This window comes from Tachysurus fulvidraco, chromosome 2 (genome assembly GCF_022655615.1).
Source record: "Tachysurus fulvidraco isolate hzauxx_2018 chromosome 2, HZAU_PFXX_2.0, whole genome shotgun sequence".
In the NCBI taxonomy this organism is placed as follows: Eukaryota; Metazoa; Chordata; class Actinopteri; order Siluriformes; family Bagridae; genus Tachysurus; species Tachysurus fulvidraco.
In genome coordinates this window covers 24,299,619-24,310,051 of record NC_062519.1, presented here as the reverse complement: position 1 = coordinate 24,310,051, position 10,433 = coordinate 24,299,619, and the positions used below count along the sequence as shown (strand labels likewise).

General features: G+C 39.5%; 1 protein-coding gene and 1 long non-coding RNA gene across 3 annotated transcripts in view; one reads left to right on the top strand and one right to left on the bottom strand.

Moving 5' to 3' along the window:
- Window positions 1–750: 750 nt before the first annotated feature.
- On the bottom strand, window positions 751–3,186 carry LOC125139664. The gene is made up of 3 exons (XR_007138729.1): window positions 3,053–3,186; window positions 2,101–2,291; window positions 751–1,636 (listed from the first exon to the last, which is right to left on the bottom strand). It is a non-coding gene; the product is annotated as an uncharacterized LOC125139664 (long non-coding RNA).
- The window catches only part of elovl1b (ELOVL fatty acid elongase 1b), a 14,421-nt gene continuing 7,095 nt past the window's right edge, over window positions 3,108–10,433 (top strand). Inside the window, exons 1-2 of one of the 2 annotated variants that reach the window (XM_027169931.2) lie at window positions 3,221–3,357; window positions 8,716–8,821. The gene's annotated coding sequence lies outside the window, so the exon portion shown is untranslated. Of the gene's footprint in view, window positions 3,358–8,715; window positions 8,822–10,433 lie in introns of both variants that reach the window. The other variant, XM_027169932.2, reaches the window with a different exon arrangement.

Below are 10,433 nucleotides of genomic sequence, written 5' to 3'. Positions count from 1 at the left end.
GTGTGAAGCAGCTTGGTGCTAAAGGAGGATCTTGTTGGCTGTAGGAGGAGCAGCTAGTTCTACAATTTTATTCCCTCCTCTTCTGTCCTCAGCACAGCCTACAACCACTACTCCCTATGTGAAACTGCCCACTTGGGTTCAGTCAGGCATGTCATGTGAATCTCTCTCGCTCTCTCTCTCTCTCTCTCTCTCTCACACACACACACACACACACACACACACACACACACACACACACACACACACACACACACACACACAGACATCTGACTGTCTTAAGAAAATATCTGACGTAAAGCAAGTGTGTGATACACTACAAGTATGAGTCAGTTGTATCCTTTTTTTTTACTGAACACATCATTCTATTTTTTTATGTATAAATGTACATTTCTTTTGCAAAACAATAAATGTAAAAACTAAACTTAAACTAAACAAACATTTTAGTGAAAAATTGACATTTCTTGTCACTTTTACTTGATTTGTTGCAAAACATGTACACAAACACATGTGCACATACATACACGTATGCACAATGAGGCACACACACATGCACACATACATATGCACCCCCACACATGCTTGCACGTGTACGTACATGCATATACACCCACACACACGCACACACACACACACGTGTATGCACAATGAGGCACACACACATGCACACATACATATGCACACTGAGACACACACATATGCACCCCCACACATGCTTGCACGCGTACGTACATGCATATACACCCACACACATGCACACACACACACACACACACACACACACACACACACACACACACTCAATAAAAAGTCTTAGACCGTCCGGTTTAAGTGTCCTGGTACTAAACAATTCACATTTGAATCTAAATCCAGGAAAATAGCAAACTGATTAATTTACAAAGTGTCAAAGTGTTGTAATTTACTTTATTAGCTTGCATTGTGGTATTTTTTTCTGTAAATGAAATGTACCACTTGTATACAACAGATGGAGACATTTCATAAAAGTGAACACAAAAATTGCCTATTACAATTAACTGAGCTTCACGCAGGCATTTTGTTCAACAAAGAAAATAGAAAATGGCAAAAACTACAGAATTAATTGAAAAGAAACGAAAAAAGAAAGCAGATAACCTACAAAGACTTGAATAGATTCACTCAAATCTACGTAACTTGTTTTGTTAGGGCTACAAACAGCAGAGCTTACCATTTTATTGCATCACAGGAAGCCAAACCCTAAATTTAACATGTTGCGTCATGTAACTTTTTCATTTGACCTTAAACCTACTTAGCAAATGAACTGAATATTGGTAAGTTAAGTGAGAAAACCTGTATAGAGAGTAATCACATCTGCCAAAACATTGTTATGGAATGTATTGTATCAAATTCCTAATTAATTTTTAGCTCTATAAACCTCCACTAACCACTGACTAAGCTGGTAGTTGCTTTGCATAAAAGCATAAGCCAAATGAGTGCATTTTGTAATGCAAATTTTTAAATAAGCAGATATACAAACCTTTATTCTCTGCTTGTGTGTACTGTTTAGTGTTTCTCCTGAAGCACTGCCAGAAACCAGAGATGGGATGTAGGTGGATGATTAATAGTCCCTCAAAACTGGTTTTTGAAATCCAGTTTTAATTTGCTGAGAAATTCCCAATGCATGCAAATGAAATGAATGACAATTTTTTTTCTTGCATTAGCAAATATATAAACATTCATTCATTCTCTACCGCTTTATCCGAACTTCTCGGGTCACGGGGAGCCTGTGCCTATCTCAGGCGTCATTGGGCATCAAGGCAGGATACACCCTGGACGGAGTGCCAACCCATCGCAGGGCACACACACACACTCTCATTCACTCACACGCTACGGACAATTTTCCAGAGATGCCAATCAACCTACCATGCATGTCTTTGGACCAGGGGAGGAAACCGGAGTACCCGGAAGAAACCCCCGAGGCACGGGGAGAACATGCAAACTCCGCACACACAAGGCGGAGGCGGGAATCGAACCCCGACCCTGGAGGTGTGAGGCGAACGTGCTACCCACTAAGCCACCGTGCCCCCCAATATATAAACAATCATACAAATAAATTATTCAATTTACTTTGGAACTCCAGGGTTGGGGGTTTGATTTCACCCTGTGTGTGGAGTCAGGGGTTTCCTCCTGGAGTCCAAAGACGTCTGGCTGATTGGCATCTCTAAATTGTCCATAATGTCTGAGTGTGTCTGAGATAGATTGGCACCTCGTCCTACCTCGAGCCTCCAGGCTCCCTGCACCCCTATGTAGGATACATACTACAGAAAATGGGTAGATGAAAGGATACATAAATAAACAACATCTTGGGATGGACAAGAATTCCTGGATCACATTCTTTAATGAGAAGTCTTTAATAATATCCCAGTTTGTATCCTGTGCATTAACACGGTGCTACAATATAAATGACACAAAACAGTGATGTTTGAGAGAATCTTACCATACACCTTTATTAATGTTATTTATGTCTGTGCTTTTGAGAGTCACAAACCAAAACCAAATTCCTTGTGTGTGTGTGTGTGTGTGTGTGTGTGTGTGTGTGTGTGTGTGTGTGTGTGTGTGAACATCAACACACTTGCCCAATATACCTGATTCTGATTCTGAATCTGATTATTACATTACATAATAGTACATTATTAACATTCTTACTTTTATAATTTTAAGATTCGTTTTCAAATAAAACGTGACAATTGTTTCTGAAACAATTGTGTGAAAAGTGGTCACAGGAGACCCTGCCAAAAATAAATTCTTCAATACAAACTAAGACAAAACAAAATAGGTGTTCCCATCTAGTGTTTCCTTGCAGATTATATTACAGTTGCCAAATAAATGACGTAGCAACCTTGCTGCAACCTGATTGGCTTGTCGGCTTTTATGTTATTCCTTATTTGGTCATTCTTAAAGGACAAAACAGTAAAATTGTTATTTAATACATCGAATACACTGAATACTAGATTTTTGAATTGTATGATATTTTACAGAGACAACGTGGTACTTGTATGTATTTATAAATATATATTACTTTGTGGTGTAGTCTGCGGATAGAGACACAATGCCCTACTATTTCCTGTACGTAAAGTCGTCTAGGTTGAGCAGTTTCACCAGCGTTGGTCTTAAAGTCGTTGCATCACGTTTGACTTTGACGCGAAAACCGTGACATTGAATCAAGCCGAGCGTTTCCTTGACCACGCCTCTGAAGAGCGCCGATTGGCTGCTCGGGGTCGTCACTTAGCATCGTGACTTTTCGACTTTCGTCGTCACTCTTCGCTTGACTCGTTCAGCTGGTGTTTGGTGTCTGTACACACCTGAGAAGTGGGACAGGTATAGGTGAGTCAATATGGCCGGCTTAATATCATGTTTTTGTTTTCTAAATACGGAGGGACATTGGTATTTTATTTCTATTGTTTGAAACAATACAATATAATACAATACATTGAACGTATATCACTGTAGTTTTTATATGAACCTTCATTTTACTTTAAATTGTCATTAAAGTGGACTAAAGAACTAGAGACTTCTTATGGTTAAGCTTAGTAGTGGATGATGATACAGAGGTGGGTGTAATGCTTTACATACTGTAGCACCTGAGCTCCAACTCTATGACCTCCAGAAATACAGGTCTTCATATTACTCTTGAATCTTACGTCTTTTTGGGGAGATGACATCTAAACAACCGTACAGACATCAGGACTTCATTCTGATCTTCTTCTGACCTCTGGCAATTTGTTTCTTCACCGAGATAAGCAATATAGTGTCTTTTGGTGTTGGGATGAAGATGATGGTTAACTAACCCCATAACGGTTAAGCGTTTCAGGATTACACGTATTCATATGCATATACATATGAACTGTAGATTTGTGAATAAGAAAATCATATTCTTGTGGTTGGAAGTGTGCTTTGCTTACGCTCTTTTAAACGATATTGAGATACATTTTTGTAAGCTTTAACATTCATTGAGTTTTCAATGAATATGTTTCATGGATGAAGACAAGGTTGTTGTTTTGTTATTTTTAATATTATGAGTGGTTAGTTTTTCCTGTCCTTATAATTACTAACTAAATTGAGTGTAGTGATAAGAGAATCCAGGATATTCAAATTTCTCCCAGAATAAGCAAATACATACTGCACCAAATCTTTCTATCTAGGGTAAAGGTTAATGATTTGTTTCCTCTGACATTAGAACGATATAAGGCAACTCAATGCTGGTTTAACAACGTCTTTATTCAGCCTACTTTGATCCTTATGATATTCATGCTTTGGATTGATTTTTACAATTCAGCCACACACTTTCTGACCATCTCTGATGCTTTGTCCACTCTCGGGTCATCAGCACTCATGTCTCTGAGTATAACCGATCATCAGTTTGTTTCAGTCCATAAATCTTGTTTATTTATTTATAATATTCTTGTAGTCAATTCCAATCATACCACAGACTAATAGTATCCTGACTCATCCAGACACGTTCAGCAAATATCTAAAGAATGACTAAGACTATCCGCAAGTTGTGTCGAGGCCATGATCTTGTTACGACTTCTGTTTTTGTTTTGTTTTTAAATTACACAGGAGTATCGTTTTTATCAGATTGGAGAAGCCGATCCTTCCCTAAACAAGGGTGCCATGGAGACGCACTTTGTTCCCCTGCATTCTCGCACACCTTTAGTACTCAATTTTTAGCGACTGTACTTTTTAGGGATCATCATTTTCAAGACATTGGACAGATGATGCCTTGCACCTCATACACTGGATTAGAAAAATGTAGAAAATGAACTGCAAGAATGATGTGCATGCATTTACTACAAATGATGTCAGCATAGGTGACTTTATGCCTTTTTTACCCAAGACAGAAATGGAGAAATTCCAAAGGTTTTTGCTAACTTTACATAGACATATTGACTATCATTTATTTCCTGTTCTGTTAAACATGCATATCTTTACCATGTGTTCAAAAAAAGAGTGAGAAGATTCTTTTCAGCACACAAAGGTGCTTTATTTGAAATCCTAGAAGGTAGACCAAGGTCACATTAGGTATGTGTGTCCAACCTGTTTCTAGTTCAGAATAGTGTTTCATATAGGAAAAAAATACTAGATATACAGTAAGCTGTACAATCTAATCAGAGTAAGGAGCTGCAAAGCGGTAGCTAGGCAGCTAGATTAATACTGTGTATCACTGGCAACTCTCTGCCTATTCATTTATCTTTCAAAACTTAATCAGTAACATATTTTTGCTTCCCTGTTTTTGTTATCCGAAGATCAGATAACACAAAATGTAAAAAATTATGTAAGAAGATCATAAATTTTTTTCCCATTCACAGTGAACTGTGACGAATCAAATGAAACTTCCGGAAAGTCATATTTTTTACCTCCTCTTTTATGCATAAACATGAATGGCACGGTAGCTTAAGGGAAAATACCATCAATGTTTAAACCCTCAATAGTACAGTATAATTGTATTTTCTGAACCCAAGATCTTGATCGGTGTGTTGAGCGACAGCTCTCGGTCAAGCAAGTTTTTCTTCACCCGCTGCAATGTAGAAAGTTGACTTATGTAATGCCTTTTACAGCATATTAAAGAGATAGGATAACAAAAATCTGCCATGTGGAACTTGACTGGTTGGAGATTTAAAGGCAGGGTTTCATATATTTCTGGTACCCTGGAAGGAACGTTGATATCCCAGTCGACAGTTGTGCGATAATGTGGGACTGTATGATATTAGCTAAAATAATCGACACCATAAATGAATAATAACATTTATGTTACACACTATTCAATTAGCCAAAATATGTTCCCCTATTCATTCCAGTTCAGTGTAACATTCAAAAAAAAAAGTTTGAGATGCAGAGGAAGCTTATAGAGCGAGTTCAATAATTGTGGTTTGCATATTGTTAAGCTTACAATATGCTAGCACTATGGTAACAGCTACTTGGCATGACTCGTACATTATATGTTGAGTATCGTAAAACACAAACTATTATTAAAATGTTGTTGAGCTCCACATGAGCATACTGTATACGGTCATGTACAGATGTTTAATATCGCTTTGTATGAATAAATTTGCAGATATTCAAATTACCTTTTGATGTATACATGTTCATACATACCCCTTTCATAGGTACCCCTGAATATTCATGCAAATATCCAATCAACCAATCATGGTTCATAAGGTACTGGCAGGTACTGGTCAAGAGCTTCAGATAATGTGTTCAGGGTGACTTGGACCATGGCTGCTTCGATTCCAGGGATCTGGGATTTTTTTTACATGTCTCTAAAGTTGGTAAAAATGCATAAAACATCTAGCAGAAAGACCTTCCTGATGATGGGAGAATGCGCAGAGTAAGGTAAATGATGTCAGATAATCACCCAGTACAACTGTTGTGCATCAAAGCGTCTCAAAATGTGTAACCTTGAGGTTGACGTCTGCAGCACATTCCAACATCACCTCAGATTCCTGCTCATGGCTGGAAGGAGTGAACCTTGTAGCATATAGGCTTCATTATGTCACATTTCATGTGTTCGGAGATGTTTTTCTGTGTAAACCTCAGAGACTGTTGTGCATGAAATTCCCGAATCAGAATTTTCCGTAGTACTCAAAGCAGCCATTTTTTTGTTTGTTCATTCTGATATTTGATGTGAACACTAATCAACCAACTAACCTGATTAGATAAATGCACAAATTGCCATGTGATAACTAAAATTATCACATGGCAATTTTAACTTTTTTGCTACTGTATTAAAAATCTGGGAAGCACATTGAAATCCCTTCCCATGCACACTCTAGCCAATATTTATTGCTCGGTGTAATGTAGACCTGTGCGAACTAAATACCAAATTGTCCACTTTGCTGATTCTCAACTGTTATTCCATTTGTCTACAGTGGAAGTACTATTGTTTTTGGCGTAATACGAAGCTTGTTAATCTTGCTGTTATCTCATGTTTCACCACAACTGAGAGCCTCGTTCAAAGGCACGTTAGCTGTCAAGGTGAGATGAAAAAAACAGAATATTTCAGGATCTGATTTGTGACACTGAGGTTTTTTTTTCCTTCATCAATGCTAAAGGGGTTCATATTTTTTATAAAGGGGCAGAGAAAATTAGTTTTCTGCCAAGGCCTGCTCGATTTTCTTGTGGCCAAGTTGGAGATTTGAGAGAAGGGAGCAGCTGTCTTGCTTTTTTATTCTCTATCTGTCTAAGACTTGTTTATCCACTAGGGGTAGAGAGACTGGTCCAACAGGCTCTGGCTATATGAGAAACCGAGCTGTTTTTATTATAAAGGTAAAAGTTTCTCGGTGGAAACGGAACACTCGATACCCTCGGTGCTGAGGGATGGGCTGTTTTGAATTCAAAAGACGACGGGACTTGTTATAATTGTAGAGGAGAACCGATTGTCCGTCAGATGAGAAGTGAAGCATCAACCTTCATCTCGTTCTTCATCCGTTTAAGCCTCTTGAACTCTGACATTTCCTACTGCTTTCTAAGTAAGATTTGGACCAGGCTTGTCCAACAATAGCTTAATTTACATTAAAATTTTATTGCTAAACATTTATTCGGAGCTACTACTCACCCCTTCTGATAGCCTACGAGTTGTTAGTCATGTTTCTGCTTTCTATGGAACCTTTTTCCTTTGTTGAATGAATGAGAGAATAAAATGATTGATGTTAAGGGTGTAATTCTGGCAAATTTGTAAACGTGTGATTAAATTCAGTCGTCTCTGTGCGTGATTGTCCCTGAACGGTGTACATGTGTTTCCTCTGCTGTTTCTGAGTAACTGTCAGCTGGTGACTTCCGTTTTTAAATGGTTATTTTGGGAAAGTCGGTGTGTACACATTGCGTTTGCTGAAGTCACCATAGTGTCCTGCCCACTCTGGTGCATTATTACATTGTTAGGATTGTCTTGTGTGTCTTTTTTTTTTTTTTTTTTTTCTAATTTAGCCTTTGTTGATTTCTATGAAGTTTCTCATGCTTTGATGAATGCCGGTCTAGTGTGTGACTGGTTAATCGCTACTAACTAACCAACGCTTGAACAGTGTCATGTTTTGAGGGCGGCTTTGTGTATTTCGAGAGCTGTGTGTGGCTCTGGATGTTGCTTTGTGTTTGAGGGTGTGTTTCTGCATTGCCTGTTGCTGCCGGTGCAGAACAATAGGCCCCTTCATGATAACAGAGTGGCTACTGATTTCTTGCCCTGCGCTGGCGAATAAGCCTATGGACACAGGCTGGGGTGAATGCGGCAGGTCAGGCCACAGTCCTCAGCTTACTGAAGAGAGGAAGGATACCAAGGTGGGCGGTTTAGGGCAGTAGGGAATGTCTATTTAGGCCAAGAAGTTCTCTCTATTTTGTAAAAATGAAGCCTCCTCTGCCAAAGTATGGTGATTTTTTTTGCTCCTTATTTACTCTTGCGCATGTGCACACAGAGCTGCTTCTCTCTCTCTCTCTCTCTCTCTCTCTCGCTCTCTCTCTCTCGCTCGCTCTCTCTCTCTCTTACACTCTAAGCCAGTTATTCATTCACTGGGTGAGTCAGGGTGGGAGGAGTCTCAGAGGCCAGCAGTACCAGTCACCCTGCTGAATCTCACTTTTTTTCTCTCTCTCTCCCCCCCCATCTCCGTCTCTCTCTCTCAACTTCTCCTTTTTCTCTCGCTCACCCTTTCTGTCTGTCTCTCTCTCTCTCTCTTCAAACACTCTGTTACTGTCCAGGCCGTGTTTTCTGTCTGAAACGGGAACGCAATAACTTGACAGGAAACGGTGTTTTGGCCTGTCGACACTCATCAGCAGCCTCTTAGAAAGAAGTTTCAAGTTTAAGGTGAGTAGAACTTTTTACGTTAAGAAACATGTTGCAGACCTGCGAGAAGCTTATAACATTCCCTGATCTTCAGATCTCAGCCAAACTTTACGGAGAACGGTATTCTGAACAGTCCCGCTCGATTTTAGCTGGCTACTTTTATCGCCGATGCCGTGTTTCTCTAGAAAGACGATCACACTGTTTTAACACCGGCACGCCCCATTAACAGATGCCGGTGTGTGTGTTTGCTTTCGTTCCTCGGCTCTCTGGGATATCCACCCCCTCCCTCTGTTCATCATTAACTCCAAACCATCTGCCATTTTTTTTTCTTTTTCTTTTTTCCACCGTATGATTCATTGACAGGATGCTTGTTACGGCAACTTACTCTCAGCCTCGCCCCTTATTTTGGGCTTTGGCTGTAGCAATCACACTTAAAGGCTTTGGTTTGTACTTGAATTGGTCTTAAGGAAATACTTCACTGAATTTTTTTATGATCAGACTTGTCTGATTTAGGGAACTGCTGATTCGTTTTAGGATTCTGTTTGTGCTGTGCCCTAATGGACTGTAATCACATGACGTGCATGCGAGCGAGGGAGGCTCTTCTGTCACTAGCACTGTCATTTCACGCCTGCTGGTGAACTCAAACAGCCTCAATTAAAAGGGCCAAGCAAGAAGTTACAAGTATACGTACTGCGTATTAGCTGGTGTTGGGACATTATGTTTACTGAAACCATCCAGTCATCTGGTAAAACTTTGAATGGAACTAAAGTCACCATGTCTGCCATTCTGTTAAAGCGGTAAATTAAGTGCATGTTATATGAGAGACTTTACTTCTGAGTCATTCTGTAAACACTGTGGTTTTAGAAATGTTCCAGCAGCTACCTAGAGCTTTAGTGTGGATCAGTTCACCAGATGTTAAAGCTGCAATCAAGCCTTTTTTTGTGGCTGTAGATGCTGGGTGTGATTTCGTCGGAAATTGTGGCAACCACTCATCTCAAAAGCTTTACATCCATTAGTTTACTACAGTGGCTTCAATGCCTGCTCGATGCTTTGAATCGTTTGAAGAGTATCACAAGAATCTTTGTTTCTTAAAAATGTAGATCACTTTGGCCTCATAAAACCTTCGATTAAGGTCTTGTCAGAACATTTGCTCAAGCAGATTTGGATAATATAACAAACGTAATAACGATTTTTATCTCGTCCGAGACGTCATGTGTGTACGTTACACAACTGATGTGGTGAGAGTGTGAATTGTCCCCAGGTTTGTGCCTCTTGTGTTCCTGCGTGACTTTAAAATCTTTCTGTGATCATTTCTTTCAGAACAAGATGACACCATGATGCGTTTCATATCTGATCGTGTTCAATGTGTGTGAGATCAGGCCGCTTGATGCACGTACGCGTTACTTTAAAGCACGAGGAAATACTTTTCTTCACATATTCCAGCTAGATATGTTTAAGTTCAGCAGTTAGGGTTAAGGGCCTTACTACAGAGACATCTTGGCGGTGTTGGAAGTTGAACCCTGAGCCTTATATCTTTAAGACTCCACTCAGTTCTCCTGAAATTTGGCTAAGTCATAAAGCTGCTAAATATTGCTCAACAAGAGCTAATAAGCACTCACACCCCGATATCATT